The sequence below is a fragment of the Pinus tabuliformis genome, chromosome 8 (genome assembly GCF_031772625.1).
Source record: "Pinus tabuliformis cultivar Carrire ecotype Pingquan chromosome 8, CPIR1, whole genome shotgun sequence".
NCBI classification, from domain to species: domain Eukaryota; kingdom Viridiplantae; phylum Streptophyta; class Pinopsida; order Pinales; family Pinaceae; genus Pinus; species Pinus tabuliformis.
Window position 1 is genome coordinate 521,658,186 of NC_142294.1, and position 25,973 is coordinate 521,684,158.

Here is a 25,973-nt window from a genome sequence, read left to right on the forward strand (position 1 = left end):
ATATATTTGATTTCTTTTTTACATAAAAATGAAAATGAATGGCTAAACTTAATCGTCCCATTTTATTTAATGTTTCCACTTTACGATGAACTGAAAATAAATGTGATATGCAATATCGAATTTCAATATCATATCAATTAGCTTGCATGGGGTTTAGTTTCCATCGAGTCTGAGGTTCAAATCTCATGGGAAGCGATTGAGTGTGAGACCAAATTGTGGAAGTTACGCTCTCCGAGGGGGCATTAAGGGCTAATCAAGTTTTACACAATCCACAATCTTAATAACAACATCCTCATGGGGTGCAATTGAGGGTGCAACCAAAGAGTGGAAATTATACTCTCCTGAGGGGCATCCAGACTTAATTATGTTTTATATAGTCCACAATCTTAATAACAACATCCTACAATCAAGTAGATCATTTTCCTTCCAACATTTGTATCATCTACATTTAATGGCACTTGCACAATCTACAATGCAAACACAACCTATTCTTAAACTAGCCTAGATCCATTTTAAATCTGGATCTACCATGCACGAAGAGGAATCAAGTCTATAGTTAACATAGATCTAAGCTAGTTACTCACATTCCATCATAAATTTCCTCACGCCTTTAAATAAACTTCATTATAATAAATATTATGAACGAATACCATAAACTTATAAAACATGATAATTTTATAATTCAAATTATAATAATATTATTATTTTTTAATAATTTTAATTATTAAAAAAATCCGCTTCTTATTTTTTAATTTCATTTAATTTTTAACCAATTGCTCTAGGTTCAAAAGCATCTCTCAATATCAACTAAAAATCTTCAATTATATTCCTAGCTTGTATTATTATTAATATTATCCAATTTTAAGGTCACAACCAAGCCAAACACCAAAAGCATCTCTCAATATCAACTAAAAATCTTCAATTATATTCCTAGCTTGTATTATTATTAATATTATCCAATTTTAAGATTATAACCAAGCCAAACACCAAATTGATGCATGAGACTTTTTTGTTTTGTTTATAAGACAAGGGACCACCTACAACGATTTCAATGCTAAATCCAAGAAAACATACATACTCTATTCCTAGTTTTAAATCTGTGACCTCTAAAGAGAACACATAATCCTCAAATTAAAAAAAGAAAAGAAAAGGTGAATTCATCTTCACGGTAAAAGGACAGTCCCCGGCCACGGAGATAATCTCGAAAAATTAATTGATAAAACTAAAATACAGCCGACCGTCCGTTCTCGACCCCGTCCGACATCAACGGGCGAGATACCTCGGTGGGATACAAAGGCCAGCAAGCTCCGAAGTACAGTAGGAGGATTGGATTTTTGCCATATATCCGTCTATGAGCATCCACACCATTTTTCACTGGTTTTATCCAAACCCTGAGAGGGTTCGGCACAAATTTAGAAAGCTTTGATAAACTCTCATAGGCAGATGAGCCAGTGGTTCCAATACTTTTATGAATTAATGCAAGAGTTTTGCCTGTAATTTATTCTTTATTTTTTAAGGGTTCCTGAATTTGGATTCGGGGGTGATTTATCGATGACAATGCCTGCTGCAAATCTCTGGGTGCTGCTGGGATTGGGGTTAGCGGGAATATTTATAGCTAGCAGGAGACGGAAGAAGGCAATCAAGGAAGATTTTGGCGCATTTATTGAGCGGATTGAGCTCCTTCCGCCTCCTCAGCCCTCACCTCCTACATCACCGCACCATCTTACGGGCCTTACTTTCGCAATTAAAGAACTGTGAGTATATAATTATTTTTATTTTCCATAAGTTTATTCTTTTTGATGGGTTCTGTACTGTTATATTTTGTTATATGAACTTTGCAGTTTTGGTTCGGCATTATGGTTGGGTTAATTAAGGGGACACATTTTATTCATGATTAGGGCTTTAGCGGCACAGGTAAACCTTAAAGCTGGGTTTGATATTGTTTTATAGTACTTTGAGATCTACCTTGTGTACAGGGCCTCTTTTTCATAGCATTGGAATTGAGACACAATTGAGACACGCCTCTTTTTTTCAGTATCAAATAATTTTGAAAGTGGAACTTAATCATGATCCAATAAAATAGTTATTAAAGAGTTTAGACTTCTGTGATCTATACTTGATTGTGTTCGGCAAAATCACATAGAGAATCATTTGTCGACGTGTTTCGAACCAATAGTGTGGTTCATGGTCAAGACAAGTCCTTCAACAACTATATGAACCGCTATATGAACAGAGAACGGTCCTTTAACGGTTATAATATATATATATATATATATATATATTTTTATTTTTATTATTATTTAATTATTTACAATAGTATTATTGTATTATATTATTATATTAACTTTAAGCTAATATTACTATATTAATTTTAAATTAAAATTTTTTGAATATTATTATCAATAATAGATTAAGGTAATTTATATTTTATTTTTATATTCCATTATTATTATTATTATTAATTTTATTTATTTATTATTATTATTATTATTTTTATTTTTATATCAAATTATTAAAATATTGTCATTAATAGTAATATTATTGTAATAACCTTTAGTAATATTATAAGATTAACTCCAAGCTAATATTATAATGTTAATTTCCAATTAATATTAATAATATTAGTCTCAGGTAAAATTATTATTATTTTAATTTATTTAATTTAATTTATTTTATTTTATTTTTTATTTATTCATTTATTTTTTTTTTTATTTTTTTTTTAATATATGAGTGAAATGAATAAAATTGCAATAGTTAATTATTAATAATCCAGGTCTAGGGTGAATAATTAAAATAGTGATATTACTATTACTAAACCAACGATATCAAAAGAAAACAACGACCAGCTAAAAAAAACTGAGAGGGGTCAGGCAAAGAAGAGACTCAGGTAAAAGGGTTGGGATCTAACACCTACTAATCTTCCAGCCGTCATCCCTATTGAGATTCAAAGGTCTTTTCTCGATCTCAAGCGCTTCCCTCAATTTACGATGGTGAAATTGCGCCACTCTTGCGATAACTTGAGCCTCTTCTATACAGACTTGATGTTTAGTTTTCTTGGCATGCTCAGCAAGGGCTGAGGACTTGGCCCTACCATGCCTCAAGTCTGCTGCATGCTCACTGATCCTTTGATTAATTGAGCGACCAGTTTCACCAATGTATGGGGCCCCGCAGGAACAGGGAATGACATAGACCCCTTTCATGTCTTTAGGGTCGACAAGATCTTTAACAGATCTCAGTGAGCTACGGATGGTGTTAAGAGGTCTAAAGGTCGAGGGAATATTATGCCTCTTAAGAATCCTGGCGATCCTATCAGTGGGTCCTTGGACGTAGGGAAGGTGTACACCCAGGATCCGGTCTTTAGGATCTTTTTGGACAGAGGGCTCCTTCTGGGCCTTGAGGAAGGCTTTTTGACCTAGGTGTCTACTGTAACCATTTTTAACGAAGACATCCAAGAGATGAGCCTTCTCCTTTGCTAAGTTTTTCTCATCAGAGATTCTTAATGCACGAGTAGCCAACGTGTTGAGAACACCTAACTTCTGAGCAGGGAAATGATGAGAGCTGGCGTGGAGATATTGGTCGGTATGAGTCTTTTTTTGAAAGACCTGGTGGGAGAAGGAACCATCAATATTCTTTGAGATGAGAACACCAAGGAAGGGAAGGTAACCGTTGACTTCCTTTTCCATTGTGAACTTAATGGCGGAGGATTGTTCATTGAGATGACGGAAGAAGAGATCCAACTCATCATGACCATGAGACCAAACGACACCAGTGTCATCTACAAACCTCTTCCAAAGCTTTGGCAAGAGACGGGCTGATGACAAAGCTCTGGACTCGAAATCTTCCATAAAAAGATTTGCGACGACTGGGGATAAGGGGGAGCCCATGGCCACCCCACAAGTTTGCTCATAGAACTCTCCTTCGAAGCTAAAAAAGGTGGAAGTAAGACACAACTCAACTAACCGAGCGGTATCAGGGTCAGTGAGCCTATTGATAACTTCCATGGCCTCATTGATGGGAATACAAGTATAAAGGGAGACTACGTCGAAACTAACTAGAATATCATCGGGGTCAAGCTTCACCTTCTTAAGATCATCAACAAACGACGCAGAGTCTTTTACGAAGGACTCTGTGCAACCAACCAATGGTCTAAGCTTTAAGGCAAGGAATTTTGCAAGAAGGTAAGTAGGACCACCGATGGTATTGACAATAGGTCTTAAGGGAACCCCTTCTTTGTGGATCTTTGGAAGGCCATAGATCCTAGGGGTGATGGGGTTGCTTTCTATGAGCTTCTGGGAAAAAGAATCAGTAAAATTACAGGACTTGATAGCAAGAGCAACTGCCTTTGAAACCTTCTTTAAAGGATTCCTGGAAAGCTTTTTGTAACTTCCACTATTGTTAAGATGATCCAACATCTTGGATCGGTAATCATCCTTGTTAAGGATGACCGCTGCCCCACCTTTATCGGCTTTTAGGACGAAAATATTGCGATTTTGGTTTAAGGTTTTTAGAGCCTCAAACTCAGCTTTGCTAATATTACTACAGGGCGGTTTTGCCTTCCTAAGGGCCACGGCACAATCTTGCCTAATCGTGTCCTTAGTTTTATCCGGAAGGCTCTTAATACCAAATTCCACACTGCAGATGATGTCTTCAACTGGAATTTTCTTCGGAGCTAAGGCAAAATTAAGACCCTTACTTAAGAGACTAACTATCAGTTGGGTTATTAAGTTTCCTAGTTCATTTTGATGATCTCGTGGAGTGGTTAAAACTTAAAATTATAAACCCGGGTATATTGTGATGGGTAGCTCGGTGTCTAGAATTGACGGGAGTCCGTGATACTATTTTCTTATAAAGATGCTCAGTAGTGTTCATAAGTAATGGGAATAATGAAATTGGGCTGGTGATTCTTTAGGATTTACTTTGTTTAGCAGTAAGCTCAACGGCTTCGTAAATGAGATCTTGTAGCATATGAATCTCTGGTACTAGTGATTTATTGAATTGAATTTTTATTAATATCCACGAATGATTTGGATGACTTGAGAGTAGAACCTGCAACAGAAACTATAAAGGGAGTGCAAAGTGGATCTCCGTCTCTACAATATTGATAAAATGAATAACCAAAATCTTGATATCTCATTAAACGGCATGAAATATCATAATGCTTCACAAAATATGCGATAATAATGTAATAATATCAACATTTTAAATTTTTTATTTTTCCACTGAAAAGAAGTGGTAATTTCATTCAAATAAGATTAAAATTGCATATATCAGATGCTTATATGACACTCCCAAACCCATTATCAGGTTCAAAAAGAGAATATATATGTCCCTGTAGCCAGCCTACAGCAAAAAGATCTAGAAACACATATTCAGCTTAAAAACCCCAAAATTTTGGTCCAGAGTCCAAGCCTGTATAGTTTATCCTCTCCAAAAAGAAGTATAGTCCTCTTCTATATAAGTATTCCTTAAGAAAATACAAAAGCCAACACCATTTTAGCCTAAGAATTAAAGTGTTATAATCTTCATAAGAAAGCATCACGAGAATAGATAGAGGAGAGTCCCTTTAAGTCTTGCTCCATAATCTATTCACCTAGTAGAAGTTGTATGCCCTATTTTGACAAGGTGTTTGTCCTTTGATTCCTTTGATGGTATGTGCAAATGAAACTTGTGTAAAACTTTCCAAGATTCCCCATGATTCATCAAATAAGGGTTGAAGAGTAAAATTCCTAAAGGAGTATTCCTTTTTGAACCATTTAATGATGAAGAATGATTCCTCAAGGATTTGTGTGCTTGTCAACTTGTATTCAACTACTAAAGTTAACTTAAAGGCTGACAACTTAGTGAGGTTATTAGATCTAGATCCAATGCATATTGTCAAACGAATTATATGGGAATCAAAGAAGAAAACTATGCTGCCAGTAGATGCTATAGGAGGTTCACCATGTGAGGCGCCATCAAAATATGCCCAAGGTTTTCGATCTATTTATGAATTCTTCTCTAACCCAAGAAGGGGCTTTGAAACCTGCAGTTGCTTATTTAAAGCTAAAATGTTCCACCCTTGTATAACATACTATATCGGAGGAATAACCTTGTTGTCAAATATTTTGGCATTTTTGGCATGCTAGATGCCCTAAATGGTTTTGTTGTAGGTTTGTCACATCAACTTTGAGCCCCTCTTCAATAGAATTTCCAACCTAAGCATTACCTTAACCGTATGAAACCTTTTAGTTCCTTCCAGACTCATTTAACAAAATTAGGATACTATGAAGTGGCAGTTTGTTTCATCACTTTCCATGCATAGCTTGCACCCCCCAAGTCTTTTGAAGTTCTTCCTTTGTAAGTTGTTCCAAGTTAAACTTTTATTGTTTAAAAACAACCACATAAAAATGCGAGGTCGTGTAGGGCATTTCAAACACAAATCTTTTCTCTACCACCATCTTTTGAGGTTCTTGATTACCTTGTGAAGCAAGTTTTTATAACACTCCCTAGATGTATAAATCCCATAAGGGTTCAGAGTCCATACTGAAGAATCCTCTACTTCATTAATTCTTACATAGTTTGATTTGAGCTTTGCTAGTTAAGCATCCCACACGTGTTCTATTAAATTCTTTTATACTAGATCTAATTTACTTTATTTCAAAAATTTATTAAAAACCTATAAAGTATTTATCTCAAATATTTCTAAAATTGTTTATAAAATAAACACATTGGCATATTAACTTAATAAATAAAATGCAGCATAAATTAAATGGAGAGATCAATCACATTGCAACAACAAATTTGTACCCCACACAATCTTCCTTCATATTATTAAACTCTAGAAAATTTTGCATTGTACCCACAAAGAATACATAGAAAAATACAATTCTTGGGAACCTAAAAACTCAACTCCACTGGGAAAATCAGCCTCAAGGAAATTGACCCTCTTGATGAAACTCAACCTTGGAGAATTGGACTTGTCTCACCAGCAAATTGGCCCCCTTTCTTTTCACCTTGGATGACCCTTGCGCACTTGAGAAAATCAAACTCTCTAGATATTTCAGCTTCCTCCACAATTCAACCCTCCTCTTTAGCAACTCGACCTCCCTCTTTCCTAAACTCTGCCTCCTTGAATTTCTCCTGAAATTCTCTGCTACAATTCTATCATTTCTCATTAGTCTAATTGAGCCTCTCACTCTAAAGAAAATAACTTCCTCCACAACCATATGTTTTCACCGCTCCCTTAGGCTTATTTTATAATTTCATTAAGCCAAATCCCTAACCCTAATCTCCTAAGTTATTAATGGCTAGGATTAACTCCTAAGCCTCATTTGAGATCAACGAATGAGACTATATCTAAGTCATTTAAATAATTTTATTATTTATCCTTGGAACTTTGGCTTAATAGTTCACAATAATTAATTAAATTAGTTATTGTACTTGTCCTTAGTTAACTATACAAAAGAAATCATAATATCACTTACTCCACCAAGCAAGCACCTAAAGTGTTAATCAAATATCTTCTACATGCTAAGACACCAAGCCAATGTAGAAGACATTTCAAGGCTACAAAATCAACACTCCCTCTTAGCAAGGAAGGGACTCCCCACCAGCCCCAGCTTGTTTTTGTAAAACATAAACTTTCCCTTCATTGGAGGCTTGGTGAGAATATTTGCTACCTACTCTTCTTTGGAGATGTACTGCAATCTCACAACCTCTTTGGACCCTATTTTTGATGAAGTGGTATCTAATCTCTATATGTTTGGACCTATCATGAAACACTGAATTCTTAGAGAGCTTAATGCAACTTTGATTGTATTAGTGAATCATAGTGGGCCCCATCTAAAGACCAAATAATCATGTGAGCATCTTGTGAAGCCATATGGCCTCACAACTCGCTAGACTTACCACCATGTACGTGGCCTTTGCTAAGCTGACTGCCACTGAGTGCTGCTTCTTGCTATACTAGGAGATCATAGTTGATTCCAAGTTGAAACAACACATGACTCTTCCTGTCTACTGCATTCTTGGTCGAATCTGAATCTGTGTAGCCTTGCAATTGCACTTCATAAACTCTAACATAACTCGGTCTATACTTTATTTTACCATGAAGATACCTGAGCACATGCTTCACTGCCACCCAATGAACCATCCTCAACTCCATGAACTCAGTGAGTGTGTCCACAACAAAACAAATATTTGGCCTAGTGTTGACCAAATACATCAAGGACTTGATCAACCGTTTGTACAAGGTGGGATCCATTAACTTACCCTTAGAAGCACTTAGCTTGCTCAAGTTGGTGATCATAGGTGTAGAGTCTAGACATTGGCCTACAATCCTCCATCTTGAATCTCCTTACAGTTTCAACTGCATACTTGCCCCACCTTAGGAAAATCTCTCTTGGTTGCTGCCACACCTCCAATCCCAATCAGGCCCATGTACTTCATCTTGAGCAAAGATGTCAAGAAAGATTTAAACATATGAAATTTTTCAAAATGTACAAAGAATTTAATTAAAAAATTTAAATTAAAAGATTTGGTCAAAGTGACCATAAATTAATAATATATGATTTAATATAACTTGGTCAAATTATTTAAAGTAATAGGGTTGAGATTAAAATCAACAATTATAATGATTAATAGCTTATTAGATCAAGTATTAGTGGTTGATCAAAAGTAAAATAATAGTATATTATAAAATATTTTGGTTAAAATGAAATACCTATGCTATAGGGAAAGATTAATTAAAATATTATATTAGATATATAGTATAATGAATAAGTTTAGAGAAAGGAAAATTAGAAGAATATGAATTAAAAAGGTAAAATAGGGAAATGAAGGTAAAGAAAACATAAAATAAAAATCTAATTAAAAGATATATAGAACATATTAGAAATAAATTAAGATTGAATAAATTAAATAAAATATTAGGTTAGAATTGAAATAGATTTTGAATTAGAATAGGGAAAAGATATAAAAAATCTAATTATTATAAAAAAAATTGAAGGATTAAACTTGGAAATTAATATATCAGAAAAATATTAGAGAGAAATTAAATAAATTAGATTAAGAAATATTTTTAGGAGAAGAAAGAAGAAAAAGGATTAGGAAGAAAACAAGTGAACAAGGAGGAACGAAGAGGGTCAGGTGAAAGGAATCCAGGGAGGGTGGGGTGCATTGATATTAGGGTTAGGGGAATTAGATTTAAAAGACAAAAAATGGATAGTGGGCTTCCAAGGTTGGCTAAAATGATATCCATCTTCTCAATTAAAGTTGTCGGGGTGCGTTTTGATATCTAAAGCGCTTCCAGTGGAAAGGGACAAAGGCCAAGATCTTGGTGTTGTCAAACCAGATTAAATGCTTGGTTTTGTGAGAGTGTTCAATGATGGCAAATTTAGAGATTCGGCTATGGAAGGTGGTAGCAATGTGTTCTTTAAGGTGAGATTTGAAGGATCTCCTAGGTTGTCCAATGTAAGACATCCCACAGGAACAAGGGATCTCATGGACTCCAAGGCCCAACATAGGGTCATTCTTGTCTTTGGGAGATCGAAAGAGCTGGCTAAGGGTGGTGTTGTCGCACAGATTGTCACGACAACGCTCAGACCGGGGGCTGTCACCCTGATTTCCGATCTCTCTGTTTAAGCCTGTCTCCCGCGGCTAAGGGGGGTAGACCCTATGGGACAATAGATGACCAACTGTGGACTAGTTGGGTTGGGAGACACAACAAGGCGATTTAGCACCTGATTGATTTTAGGAATTAATGTACCAGTGCCTTATGGGGTTAATGATTAAATGATTATTTATTAGATGTTGCAGAAGTATAAACCATGTAAAACAATCATTTATCATCAAATAACCCAAATGATGTAAGATTTTCAACAAATGCACAACGCCTTAACGATGATCCAACAATTAAACTTCAAGAAAAATTAAATGCTTTTAAATGATCATAAACTTTAAACGCTGACCAACTACCACTTTCATATAGCCAAACTTGTAAATAAACATTTTAAGTGCGTTTAGCTATAGAAAAATGGACCACAAAAAATGAATTTTCAATTTTTTTATTAAGTTTTTGCAAAATATTTTTTAATTTTTATATTCTATATAAATAAAACAAATTAAACTAAACTAAACGAAACTCAAAATTATTAAAGTTAAATCCTAAAAACCCATTAAAATCTAAAAATTAAAACTTTTTATGATTTTTTTTTTTGATATTTTTAAAATCAAACTTTGAAGAAAAAAATTAAATCTAAATTTAATTCTAAATCTAAAAACTAAAACTAAAACTAAGATTTAATAAGTCTAAACAAAATGAAAATTAACATCTAATATATACAACAAAATGAAAATTTATAATAAAAATCTAAATCCTAAATAAATAAAAAATCAAAATGAAAAGGGAAATCAAATCTAACCTTTTTTATTATATTTTTTATTGGAAAAAAAAAAACTAAATGAAATCTAACCAAAATAAAATAAAAATCAAACCTAAAATCTAAAATTACCGAAATCTGAATCTAACCTTTCTAAACTAAAGTTTAATTTTAAGACTAAGACTTAAACTAAATAAAATCAAAAGTAAACACTAAAAACTTTTTATGCTTTTTGGGTTTTTTTAATTTTATTTTTATGATTTTTTATAGTTTTAAATTAAAAATTAAAAATCAAATATAATCTAAAATTAACAAAATCTAACTCTAAGTCAAAAAAATCAAAAACAAGAAAAATAAACTAAAGATTAAATCCTAAATAAAATAAAATAAAATTTAAAATAAATAAAGCTAATTAAATTGTAGAATCTAAAATAAAATTTAAATGTAATGCTAATCTAAACTAAGAAACAAAAATACAAATGAAATATTTAACTAAAATTTTTATACGTGCAGCCTACCAAAGATTGAAAGGAAAACGTAATTATTTTTTTGTTTTATGCTTGTAAATTAACGCACGTTATAAAAAAAATAAACGCTAACCTAGCTTATGTTACTTAACCATATTGATTTGTTTTTTTTTTTCGCTGAGTATGCAGGCCTGGACGGCATGAAGAGAACGCGCAGGGAGCAGCTATCCAAGGCAGCGGATTAGGCGGCAGAAGGATTTCACGTAGGAGAAAGGCAGCTTTGGAGCAAGTTTGAAGGTGCAGCAGCAATGAGGGCTTGGAGGAATGAAAAATTTTGCTGGAACGGTGGAGCTGGCTGCGTATTGAATGCAAAAAAATGCGTGGAACAACAAAGGAGAATGGAATGGCAGCGGACGGCTGGAAATGGACGGAGAGGAGGCTTCTGGCAGCGTGGAGCAAGCAGTGTACTGCATGGAAGGGAAAAAGGGATGAAGCTGCGTTTTTTTTATTTTTTTATTTTTTTATATGCTTTGCAGGTGTGGAGAGCTGAAGTGATGGCAGCTTAAGAATGTGGATTGAGGAAGAAGCTGCTACGTTGAAGATCAGGTGACGGCCAGAAGAGAGGCAATAGTTCTGAAGGAGCTGAGCAGAAAAATAGCAGAGAAAAGACTGAAGATTTTTTGCAGGCCCAGAGCTGCACATAAAAAAAATTTCGAACAAATTTCCCGCGAATAATGAAACCCCAGACAACAGATACATGGATTGGAAAACCCTCTTAAGATTCACCAGGGCTCTTAAAATTTTGAACCAACTGCTCCAAATTTTTTGAATGAAACCCTGAAATATTTCTCAAAACCTGCACCTGTAACTTGCAAAAGAAAAGAAAACCAAAATAATATGTGCAAAAAATGAGACTGAAAACCCTAACTAAATAATTACAACATTTACAGATTTTCGACTCTTAAGCAGCCAGATTTGTCAATAATCACAGTAATATTATCAGAATTTAATTTTAATGTGAGATACTTCAGAAAACCCTGCATGCATTCATAAAATAAAAATAAAAATTCAGATGATAAGCCCGGGATTAAAAACTAGCTGGGCTCCTTCAGAAAACACAATCCGAGAATTCGCTGGTTCAGCCGAGAACTTCCCCTATTGCCTGGTAAATTCAAAACTAAGATTTCCTGCACAACTTAAAATTAACCATTAACATAGAGGGAGAAAACAATAATGAAACCTAGATCAAATGGAGATGCCTGCCATTATATTTCAAAATCTAAACTATCATTCAAACCCCAGAGATCAGACAAGATCCCTGTGCCTGAATCAATCTTCATCAAGCTAAAATCAATAGCTGAAAATAAAATTATGCAGAAAAATAAATCATCTTACAGCACTTTCAGAAGAGTAACACCAGCAAGATTTTTAACCCCAAAGTCTTTCTTTATTGCACAAAAAATGACTACAAGAGAGCTTTCTTTAGCACCAGGCTCTCAGATCATCTCAAATGACCCCTAACACCCTATTTAAAGGAAAATTTCCCAACGGCTAATTCGAGTGATCCATGTCAAAATGATCTCGACCGTCAATGAGGATCAAGATTTCTTTAAATCTCATCCGTCAAATTTTTAAATACATTTTAAAAAATTAAAATTCTACATTTATTTACTCAAAAATTTGGCTCATTATTATTTATTATTTTTAAAAATTTTATTTTATTTTTTAATTATTTTTAAAATTTTAAAGTTTATTATTATTTTTATTTATTTATTTATAATTATAATTATATATATATATATATATATATATAATTAAATTTTATTATTATTATTATTATTATTATTTTTATATTTTTATTTTTTTATTGTTTATATTTTTATTTTTCCAATTTTTTTATTTTTATTTTTAAATGGATCCTCGAACTTAGCCTTTGGAAAAATCACCTAGGACCTAGGACCTACGACTTAGGACCTATGAGGGGATTAAAACATTTCCTAACCCTCAAGACACTTTACATCATGATTTTTACAATTTTACATCCGAAGGGGGAAAACCCATTTGACATAGACCCTCATAGATCAACCAGTTCTGCGACCAACTATAATCTAGCAGATCAATGCACTAGGATTCCCCTAAGATACTAATGACAAAATTCATTCCGGCTTTGAGGTTAGGCTGAAGGAAAACTCTGCCGATTATGGATCGGTGAGACAAAAAACCTTCCGGAACGTAGATTATCACTAGAAAATTAGGTCCACCTAGGCAATTTTCATACATGACTCAGCTTTACTAAGATTATTTACAATTCACACATGCAGACTGGGTGTAAAACATAATATTATAAGGTTGATGATGATAGGCACGGACACATTGCTCAAGCGCTATCCCTTTTGCGAAAAAGGGGTGTACTGCTAATGAGTAGTTGACACATAGTGGTCAACATCTGGCTCCACTTGGGGACACGTTGCTGCACTGTAAGAATGTGAGAATCCATAATCTGCATCCACACAATACACAATAAAACATAAGTAGTGTCCATCCAAAAATCATCATATAACATTTAAGCATATGAAAAATATAAGCTCTTGATTTATTAACAAGGAAAGTAAATCTAATCCTAAAACTGAAATAAAACGTTGAAATAACAAGGAGTAGGGTTAGAAATACAATACAAAGGATGCCCCATGGCATCAGATGTGTTCAATATAGTGTATACTGAGCATTTGCCTACTTTCAGGCAAATCTGTCCGCTGCTTGTCGGATGTGCCATGTCCGATTCTGCATATGGTAGGACTTTTTCCTATCCGAAAATCAAGCTGCGCGCGACCGTCTGATGCATTAAATCTTCTTCTCGTTTTCTTTCTCTTGCGTTTTTTCTTTGTGGCAGGCTGTATTACTGATGACGTGGAACTTTCTGTTTCAAAACTCTTAGATGAAGTATGTAAGATATGTGTGACATGTCTTTCTTCATCTTGCATCTGATCTTTATCGTTTTTAATTTTATCTGGATCACCTTCAATTAACCACCTTTCAATCGAACCAATGACCTCCTCATAATAAGATGGAGCTTGTTGCAGCAAATGAGAAGGCTCTTGATCTATTGATGTTTCCTGGTTTCTTTCATCCTTAATCCGCTGTTAAAATTTATGTACGTGTATTGTAATGGCATTTATCTGGCTAGAGTGTTCAACTTTCATAGTACTGATTTCTTTGGCATGATCTTCTTCCACGGTCAATAACTTTTTCTGAAGACATATCTGATTAGCTTCCATATCTTTTATTAATTTATCGTTTTTTTCCTTTATGGTCATCAAGCAATGTTGCATAGAGTTTATCTCTTCCTTATGATTTGTTTGCATGGTAGCTAACTGATTATTATGATCGAATGTCATGATAGTCATTTCTTTATCCATAGTTAATAACTTGTTTTGCATATAATTAATTTCCTTATCATGATTAGCTTTCATGTTCGTCATATTTTCCTCTAAGCCTAATAACTTGCTTTGCATAAAACTAATTTTTGTGTCATGATTAGTCTTCATGGCCTCAACTTCCTTAGCATGTTGATTTTGCATGATCTCCATCTCCCTATTACGTTTTTCCAGGTGGGTGCATAAAGTTTTCACATCATTGGCGTAATTAGTTTGATTAATCTCCATATTTTTTACCAGCAGCATTAGTTCTTGTATAATTTGCTTTTGATCTTCATTTTCGTTGTCATTTGTCCCTGCTTTTCCATTATCATGGATTTGATCTGCAATAGTACAGGTGGATGGCACATTCTGATATGAAGATTTGTCTTGGAATCTTTCACCGACAGCTGAACCTTTTATAAGATTACTTTCATTCTGTTGCACAATTTTAGGACCACAAGGTGAGCTATCCGGATTACCATATCTATCTTTAAAAGCATTGACAATGTCTTGTAAAGAAGTGAAAGAATCCTCAAGACAATTGTTAAACCAATTCAAAGCATCACCCTCCAAAGAAAAGACAAAAAGACGCATTTTGACCTTCATGATTATACTGAGGGGTCTACAATATATGATCATTATACGAGTAAACAAGCTTAGATGTCTTTTAACAACGATTGAATCACCACTTGAGAACAAAGGTAATTTAGAAATGGCCACTTCCGGAATATCATGGAGATTATCAGTAAAATGACATGGTTTAAAAGAATAATCCATGATTAATAACGAGGGACCAAATGGATGATAGAAAGAGATTTCTGCCCAAGAAAATCAAAAGATGAAAGAAGTGGAGTCGCCACTTGAACAATGAATCTAATTCTAGAATCCAAAAAGCAACAAACAAGCTGATATGAGGGAGGCTTCTTGTCTGGGAAAAATAAATGAAAGGAAATGGAGTCGCCACCCAAACAAGAAACAAACTGAGAGCAGGTGCTGATATGACAAAAGATAAGGTGATAAAAGATCCAAATGATAACAAAAAATGTTGAATCTGCCAGCTCAAATGAGAGATGAGAAAGATGAAAGAATGATGAGAAATGAGAATATGAATGTCGTTGAAATGCTGGGGACAGAAAAACTCTTTCCCCGGCAATGGCGCCAAAAAATGTTGTCGCATAGATTGTCACGACAACGTTCAGACCGGGGGCTGTCACCCTGATCCCCGATCTCTCCGTTTAAGCCTGTTTCCCGCGGCTAAGGGGGGTAGACCCTCTAGGACAATAGATGACCAACTGTGGACCAGTTGGGTTGGGGGACACAACAAGGCGATTTAGCACCTGATTGATTTTAGGAATTAATGTACTAGTGCCTTATGAGGATAATGATTAAATGATTATTTATTAGATGTTGCAGAAGTATAAACCAATCATTTATCATCAAATAACTCAAATGATGTAAGATTTTCAACAAATGCACAATGCCTTAAAGATGATCCAGCAATTAAACTTCAAGAAAAATTAAATGCTTCTGGATGATCATAAAATTTAAATGCTAATCAGCTACCACTTTCATATGGCCAACTTGTAAATAAACATTTTAAGTGCGTTTAGCTATAGAAAAATGGACCACAAAAAATGAATTTTCAAATTTTTTATTAAGCTTTTTAAAAATATTTTTAAATTTTTATATTTTATATAAATAAAACAAATTAAACTAAACTAAACTAAACTAAATGAAACTCAAAATTATTAAAATTAAATCCTTAAAACCCATTAAAATCTAAAAATTAAAACTTTTAATTTTTAAAATCAAACTTTGAAAAAAAAAAAATTAAATCTAGATTTAATTGTAAATCTAAGAACTAAAACTAAAACTAAAATTTAATAAGTCTAAACAAAATGAAAATTAACATCTAATATATACAACAAAATGAAAATTTATAATAAAAACCTAAATCCTAAATAAATAAAAAATCAAAATGAAAAGGGAAATCAAATCTAACATTTTTTAATTATATTTCTTATTGAAAAGAAAAAAAACTAAATGAAATTTAACCAAAATAAAATAAAAATCAAACCTAAAATCTAAAATTACATCTGAACTAACCTTTCTAAACTAAAGTTTAATTTTAAGACTAAGACTTAAACTAAATAAAATCAAAAGTAAACACTAAAAACTTTTTATGCTTTTTGGGTCGTTTTATTTTATTTTTTATGATTTTATATAGTTCTAAATTAAAAATTCAAAATCAAATATAATCTAAAATTAACAAAATCTAACTCTAAGTCAGAAAAATCAAAACAAAAAAAAATAAACTAAAGATTAAATCCTAAATAAAAGAAAATAAAATTTAAAATAAATAAAGCTAATCATATTGTAGAATCTAAAATAAAATTTAAATGTAATGCTAATCTAAACTAAAAAAACAAAAATACAAATGAAATATTTAACTAAAATTTTTATACGTGTAGCCTACCAAAGATTGAAAGGAAAATGTAATTTTTTTTTGTTTTATGCTTGTAAATTAACACGTTATAAAAAAAAAAAAAAAATGCTAACCTAGCTTATGTTACTTAACCATATCGATTTGTTTTTTTTTGGCTGAGTATGCAGGCCTGGACGACATGAAGAGAACGCGCAGGGAGCAGCTACCAAGGCAGCGGATCAAGCGGCAGAAGGATTTCACGCAGGAGAAAGGCATCTTTGGAGCAGGTTTGAAGGTGCAGCGACAATGAGGGCTTGGAGGAATGAAAAATTTAGCTGGAATGGTGGAGTTGGCTGCGTATTGAATGCAAAAAAATGTGTGGAACAACAAAGGAGAATGGAATGGCAGCGACAACTGGAAATGGACGGAGAGGAGGCTTTTGGCAGTGTGGAGCAAGCAGTGTATTGCGCGGAAGGGAGAAAGGGATGAAGCTACGTTTTTTATTTTTATTTTTTTTATATGCTTTGCAGGTGTGGAGAGCTGAAGTGATGGCAGCTTAAGAATGTAGATTGAGGAAGAAGCTGCTGCGTTGAAGATCAGGTGATGGCCAGAAGAGAGGCAACAATTCTGAAGGAGCTGAGCAGAAAAATAGCAGAGAAAAAACTGAAGATTTTTTGCAAGTCCAGAGCTGCACATAAAAAAAAATTTGAATAAATTTCCCGCGAATAATGAAACCCTAGACAGCAGATACATGGATTGGAAAACCCTCTTAAGATTCACAAGGGCTCTTAAAATTTTGAACCAACTGCTCCATATTTTCTGAATGAAACCCTGAAATATTTCTCAAAACATGCACCTGTAACCTGCAAAAGAAAAGAAAACCCAAATAATATGTGAAAAAAATGAGACTGAAAACCCTAACTAAATAATTACAACATTTACAGATTTTCGACTCTTAAGCAGCTAGATTTGTCAATAATCACAGTAATATTATCAGAATTTAATTTTAATGTGAGATACTTCAGAAAACCCTACATGAATTCATTTAAAAAAAAAAAAAATCAGATGATAACCCGGGATTAAAAACTAGCTGGGCTCTTTCAGAAAACACAATTCGAGAATTCGCTGGTTCAGCCGAGAACTTCCCCTAACGCCCGGTAAACTCAAAACTAAGATTTCCTGCACAGCTTAAAATCAACCATTAACATAGAGTGAGAAAACAATAGTGAAACCCAAATCAAATGGAGATACCTGCCATTATATTTCAGAATCTAAACTATCATTCAAACCCCAGAGATCAGACAAGATACCTGTGCCTGAATCAATCTTGATCAAGCTAAAATCAATAGCTGAAAATAAAATTATGCAGAAAAATAAATCATCTTACAACACTTTTAGAAGAGTAACACCAGCAAGATTTTTAACCCCAAAGTCTTTTTTTATTGCACAAAAAATGACTACAAGAGAGCTTTCTTTAGCAACAGACTCTCAGATCTCAAATGACCCCTAGTACCCTATTTGAAGGAAAAATTCCCAACGGCTAATTCAAGTGATCCATGTCAAAATAATCTCGACCGTTGATGAGGATCAAGATTTCTTATAATCTCATCCGTCGAATTTTTAAATGCATTTTAAAAAATTAGAATTCTACATTTATTTACTCAAAAATTTGACTTATTATTATTTTATTATTTTAAAATTTTTTATTGAATTTTATTTTTTAATTATTTTTAAATTTTTAAAGTTTATTATTATTTTTATTTATTTATTTTTAATTATATATATATAATTAAATTTTATTATTATTATTATTATTTTTATATCTTTTATTTATTTATTTTATTTATTTTTTTTCAATTTATTTTATTTTTATTTTTAAATGGATCCTCGAACTTAACCTTTGGAAAAATCACCTAGGACCTACGACTTAGGACTTAGGACCTATGAGGGGATTAAAACATTTCCTAACCCTCAAGACACTTTACATCATGACTTTTACAATTTTACATCCGAAGGGGGGGAACCCATTTGACATAGACCCTCATAGATCACCAAGTTCTGCGACCAACTGTAATCTAGCAGATCAACGCACTAGGATTCCCCTAAGATTCTAATGACAAAATTCATTCCGACTTTGGGGTTAGGCTGAAGGAAAACTCTGCCGATCATAGATCGGTGAGACAAAAAATCTTTCGAAACGTAGATTATCACTAGAAAATTAGGTCCACCTAGGCAATTTTCATACATGACTCAGCTCTACTAAGATTATTTACAATTCACACATGCAGACTAGGTGTACAACATAATATGATAAGGCTGATGATGATAGGCACGGACACGTTGCTCAAGCTCTATCCCTTTTGCGAAAAAGGGGGTGTACTGCTAATGAGTAGTTGACACATAGTGGTCAATAGGTGGTGTAGGGCTTGAGTAAGGTTTTGATGTTTCTTTTTGAAGGGATTCTGGAAATTATATTTTCCAAAATCATTTCAAAAAGAAACAACAAAACTTATTTCCAAAATCCTTTCAAGAAGAAATATCAAAACCTTATTCAAGCCCCAGACCACTATGATTTCCAAATCTTTGCAAAAAGAAACATAAAAACCTTATTCAAGCCCCAAACTACCGTTAGCCAACTCTTTCGATCTCCTAAAGACAATAATGACCCCATGTTGGGCCTCGGATTCTATGAGATCCCTTGTTTTTGTGGGATGTCTTACATTGGACAAACTGGGAGATCCTTAAGCCCTAAAGATCACTTCGTTGACACCTTCCATAGCCGAATCTCTAAATCCGCCATTGTTGATTCCTGAACACTCACATAACCAAGCATTTAATTCAATTTGATAATAACAAAATCTTGGCCTCCGCCAATTTCCACTTGAAGTGCGTCATTAGGGAAGCTCTAGAAATTGAAAAGCACCCTAATAATTTTACCCTATTTTAATTCAAAATCTATTTCAATTCTAACCTAAAATTTCATTTAATTTATTCAATCTTAATCTATTTCTAATATGTTCTATATATATCCTTTAATTAGATTTTTATTCTATGTTTTCTTTACCGTCATTTCCCTATTTTACCCTTTTAATTCATATTCTTCTAATTTTTCCCTATTTCACCTTTTTAATTCATATTATTCTAATTTTCCTTTTCTCTAGAATCTAAACTTATTAATTATAACGTCTATCTAAAATAATATTTCAATTAATCTTTTCCTATATCGTCGATATTTCAATTCAACCAAATTTTTTACTATTATATTATTTATAAGAAGAGTTTTGGCGTAAATCACATGTAAAAAACCTTTGTCGATGCGTTTCGAGCCAACTAGTGTGGTTCATCGTCAGGACAAGTTGAGGAGTTAGATCATCACTGCAAAATAAATAGGGAGAGCAGATCTTCCAAATGGCTAGATTGACCATCACGGCTATATAACGGCTAGATTATATAATGTTAATAAGTCAAAGGTAATAACTTCTAATAATAGAATAATATTCTAATTTTAGTGAATAATAACTAATTATAATATATTATATATTAGAATGTTATATTTATTTAATTAAAATATTTTCCTTGGGTTATTAAATTAAATTATTTAATTCTTTTTTCCTTTTTTTTTATTTAATCATATATATACGTGAAGGGATTTTATTTTTATTTTTATTGTATATTAGAATGTTATAATATTAATTGTATTGAAATATTGAATTACTTAATTCTAATTTAATTTAATCCATTGAAAAAAAAGGGGAGTGGAGGGGGGAGGGGGGTTATAAATCAGAAAGTCATTCTATTTTTTATTGATTTATTTAATCATTTAAACCACTAGGGATAGTAGAGGGTTTTTAATAATAAGGATTTAATGGGATTAATAAATTATTATTGAGTATTGGTTAAAATTAATTTTTATTTATTTATATTTTATTCATATGGTCAAGGAAGAAGCTTAATAACAAATAATATCAAGACAATTTTGATAAGGAAATAGTAATAAAAATTAGAACGAGCGACAAATTTTAAATACAAGAAGGACAAGAACAGGACAATTAGTAAAAAACTTAAACCAAAGGAGAAACCTTAGGAGGATGGAAAGGGCAACACTAGGAAAAAGGGGAAACCTCGAAAACTAAAAGGGGGGGAAGGGGGAAAGGAAGGTAAGACTAAGAAGAAAGGGCAGGGATCCAACAACTACTGATCTGCTAGCCGTCATCTCTATTGAGATTGTTAGGCCTTTTTTCAATTTCAATCGCCTCCCTGAATTTATGGTGATGGAACTGCACAACCTTGGTAATAACCTTGGCCTCCTCAATACAGACATGATGCTTGGTTTTTTCTGCATGCTCTGCTAATGCTGAAGACTTGGTTCTCCCATGTCTTAGGTCGGTTGCATGTTCGTTGATCCTTTGATGGATAGAGCACCCTATTTTCCCAATATAGGGGATCCCACAAGAACAAGGGATCAAGTAGACACCCTTCATGTCTTTAGGGTCAATGGGATTTTTCACCGATCGGAGGGATTTACGAATGGTATTCAGGGGCCTAAAGGTTGAGGGAATATTATACTTCTTAAGGAACCGAGCAATCTTATTCGTGGTTCCCTGGACATAGGAAAGATGGACACCTAGCAGGCGTTCTTTAAGTACTTTTTTAATTACATAATTTTTAGATGCTTTAATGAAAACCTTCTGACCTAAGCACCTACTATAGCCATTCTCCACAAAGACATTAAGGAGATGGGATTTCTCCTTATCAAAGCTCTTATTATCAGAAATCCTAAGGGCACGAGTAGCAAGGGTGTTAAAAAATCTCAATTTTTGAGCGGGGAAATGATGGGAATCAACATGAAAATACTGTTCAGTATGCATTTTCTTCTGGAACACTGAGTGGGAGAGGGAACCGTCCTGGTTTTTAGAAATAAAAATATCCAGGAAGGGGAGGCAACCATTAACTTCTTTTTCCATGGTGAACTTAATGGCAGAAGATCAACAACAACTAATATTATATTATTATTTTACTTTTGATCAACAACTAATATTTAATCTAATATAAGTTATTAACCGTTATAATTGTTAATTTTAATCTCAATCTTATTAATGGATTGTAGATTTCTGTGGTCAGGTTTTTTTAGAATTTACACTCCCATAGTTATCATTTTTGTTTTGTTGACGTTTCGAGTCTAGACTCAGACTCATCATCAGGACTTGATTTACAAAGGAGAGAGACAGAAGAAATAAATAGGGTTTAGGGTTCAGATGTCAAGAATGTGAATCAACAGCCTACTAATTTGAATTAACTAGTTTTATAATATTCTGATATGAATAAACTAGTTTTATAATATTTTTATAATTTTTGATATATTTATTATACAAATATATTTCTTATTTTTTTTTTATTTCTATTATTTATTTCTTTTTTAATAATTTTAATTATGTTTTAGTTTAATATTTATAATAATTTTGTTTATGTTTTAGTTTAATATTTTTTTTTACAAGTTTTTAGTTAATATTTTTTATATTTAGGATAATTTTCATGTTTTAATATTCTATAATTTATAATTTTTATTTATTTATTTATTTATTATTTTATTTTAAGGTTTATGTAGTATAAAAAGTTTTTTATAATTAGGATAATTTTCATGTTTTAATATTCTATCATTTATAATTTATAATTTATAATTTTTATTTATTTATTATTTTATTTTATTTATTTATTTTTTGAGTTAAATTGTTTATGCTAGGATGAGATTCCTTCGCTGTCCAAGGTTTCATTTCTACCCGGTTCTCCATCTTCTCTGGTCCCAGCGTCGCTGTCTAATGTTTCCTTGCTGCGCGGTTTGCTGCCGGGCGTCCATACCAGCGTTCTGCTATTTTTCAACGTGGATTTGTATCCTGTATCTACGCTGTTTGTGTCTGATGCGTTTATGCATCGATTTTCTGATTCCGTCCCTTCGCTGACCAGAGTTTCTCTGCGTGGTTCATTTTCTCCATTCTGGTATCGCTGTTCAACGTTTCCTTGCTGCGGTGTTCTCTATTATCTACACAAAGCTCTGATTCGTACAAGCTGGGTGTGCAAGCCAACGTTCTGCGTGTTTGCAGACTGGAGCTACATTCTGATTTGGCGCTGTCCATCTGTTGTACAGCGTTCTTTTCCTTGACAGCATGTTTTATAAGCGTATTCTTTGACCGCGTGTCCCAGCGTGGTTCAGTTCCTTCATTTTTGTCTGTTCGCAGTCCCTCCAGCTTCTGCAGTTTGTTTTTATGTTTTGTTTGGGCTGTTTGCCTTTCTTTGTCAGCTTTTGGGCTGCGCAGGCATCTATGACCATCTAGAAGTCTTCTCTGATTATTGCTGTTTATTCTTCTATTACTTTAATTAATTTTATCAAGTTAAATTAAATCAAAATCTTTTAATTTAAAAATTTTAATTTAATATTTTGTTAATTTTGATAAATTTCATATATTTAAATCTTATTGAACACCCCCTTATGCCCCCATTAGATTGTTTATTAATTTATGGTCAATGTGACCAATTTTTTTAACTTCATTTTATTCTTCTAATCTTATTCCTAGGTACGTTAAATATTATTAATTCTATTAACTTTATTTTATTCTTATTATTATTATTGAACTTATTTTAATATGACCTTCTCCCTAAAATTAATAATTATTAATAGATTGGTTTAAAATTAATAATTATTAATAATTTATCTATTTATTGATTTATTTATTTATTAATTTAATCAGATTCTTTATCTATTTATTCGAGGCCTAACATTCTTCGTATCAATAATTTAGCTTTCTGTCCCAGAAGATGGGTGAAGTGTTTTCTCAAAACTTCGAACACCTCAACAATACTTCATAGTATTCCAGAAAAAAACTGAACATCAACATAATTATGATTGTGAAAACCGACATCCTAAAAGTCATTAAATGTTGAAAATATTAGATTTTGTTGTAAATCAACCCTAATATATGATAAAACAAAAAAGAAAACAATTCTTATTAATTTAGGGGAATGCCACAAGAGATGGGCTAGTGCCTTCTCTATCTAGGGCACATAGAGTCTACGAATCAAACAATTCTAGGGTTTCCTTGGAGTGATAACAAAATCCAAACAAGCTAGGGAAAATAAACTTACCCTAGGGTTTGGAGTTCGAGGCTCTCAAATTTTCAAAATGATTATGGGAAAGAGAACTATCTTTATTCCCCAAATAATACTTGGAAGAAGGATTTAGTTTAATAAGGACAATGAAACAAATATTAAATAAAATAACTTAGCACATGAACATTCATCCACTAAAACATTATAACAGGATTAAACAAATAAACTAACTCCACCATGCATCATCCATGATCCACCGTAAGCATCCATGAAAAGATATCACATCACATCACAATTCCACCCAAGAAAAGTCGCTCAATTAGGTCGCTATAACACACAAGAATGAAGACCAATCAAGATACAAATGATCTCAAGTTGTGACAATCCATCTATAAGAGATAAATCAATCCCCTATATATATGAGGGCAACCAATTGATTTAAAATGTTAACCTCTAATTTAGGCTAAAAGCTCCTAAAAACACATAATACATGATACAAGGTGGATAGGTCATCAAGTTGGCCCCCAAAGACAACCTATATAATGAAATAACATAAAAAATAACCTCAATTGGTCCACACACGTGCAAAATCGCCTCAAAAGGTGGATGTCATCCTCATAAGTCATGTCTCTTCATAAATAATGCAATGGATGAATTAAGGGGTTTGTCTCATCCCATAAGTCGTCTCCTCATCTAAAAGTGGTTCCTCATAAAAAAAAGAACCCTCTGAAGGTCAACATCATCTTGCAAAAGCCCATGTGATCATCAAATGTAGCTTATGGGTGATGTCATCGCTAGGGCATGATGTCATCATGGAAGAAGGTGTAATCTCTGCTCCAAAGGGGTCCCAAGTTGTCATCATCAATAATCATCATCAAGAGAAGAACAACGTCCATCAAGAAGGTACAATGCTAGCCTAGGGGTGTCCAATCATCTCAAGGTTACACTTGCTCTCCAAGCAGCATCCAAGCCTAGAAAGTCAACTTCAAAGGTTTTGAAGTTGGAGAAGAGTCTCATCATTTGTGTCGAGTCATCCTTAAGGTCAATGCTCCTCAAACGTGCCCCAATGTCCTCCATCAAGTGCTCTATGTCATCATGGAACGTGGTTGGATGTCCTCTATGAAGTGCTGGAAAATTATCACATCATTCCTCAAGGGATCTTGGTTGCGTCTAAAAAACAATCTAGCACATGATCAAGGAATTAAGTAAGATCAACATCATGGGGACAAGAACCATAAGAACATCAAGGTGGACCATATTTAATATCAAAGGCATCAAAGGCTTCTCAAAAGTATCATTTTCAAATGTCTCACTAGCTTATGACTATATACAAGTTGCTAGATTTAGGTATGGGAGAGTTATCATAATCTCATAATAGGTGCTTCCATTCCTAAGGGGAGGAATAGTTTCTAGTCGACCCTTTCAAATGATATGTGTTATGGTCAAGAGTTTACTTCATGAAAGGTGTCATAGGCTCATATTAGGTTATGTAAAACCATCATCCATGAGCGCCTTTGTAGAGGGAGCACTTAGCTGCTTGAGTTACCTTCACTCACCTTTATATTTATAAGCCCATGATTTGCCTTTTTCTTTGCTTTAATTGACTTGTTTAACAAGTTTCATTGATTATCATGTAAAGATGATATAGTCCCCTTTGAATGACAGGTAGTTTATTTCTTTGTTAGGGTGAGGATGTTCTTTGAGAGCTCCTTTTACTTTGATAGGCAAGAAATATGCATGGAACTGTTGGGATGAGTGGCTATATAAGAGGGGGTAGGTCTCAAGCTAATATTGGCTTGTAATTTGCTTTACATCTCTTGCCATTCTTTTGCATTTTAACATTTAGCTTATGCTTTTTCCTCTTTTTTATAGTTGCATCAAACTTAGGCACTTTAGTCCTATCTTTAAATAAGATGAGGTACACAGGGAACTGATATGAGCAATTGACAACAACCAATCAAAAAATGGGATAATAGAACAAGGGAAAACTGACAAGTGTAAGAATAGCATGGACACACTACCACAATTAGAGCCTCCTATTTGTGCCCCTCCTGGTCAATGAAAGAAAGGCCCTAAGGATGGTCACATTGGACTAGGAGCAAATGATAACCACCAAGGTGAAATAAAGAAAGTATACAACCCAGGCCTCATGGTCTACAATCCAATCTCAACTCATGATCCATACTAGAATGCCAAAAACATTAAA

The 25,973-nt window shown here is 33.3% G+C and overlaps 1 pseudogene across 1 annotated transcript in view; it reads left to right on the plus strand.

The window, feature by feature from the left end:
* Positions 1 to 1,318: 1,318 nt before the first annotated feature.
* The window catches only part of LOC149236455 (outer envelope protein 64, chloroplastic-like), a 348,403-nt pseudogene continuing 323,748 nt past the window's right edge, over positions 1,319 to 25,973 (plus strand). Inside the window, exon 1 of the transcript XR_016246219.1 lies at positions 1,319 to 1,754. The product of XR_016246219.1 is annotated as an outer envelope protein 64, chloroplastic-like (transcript). The remainder of the gene's footprint in view (positions 1,755 to 25,973) is intronic.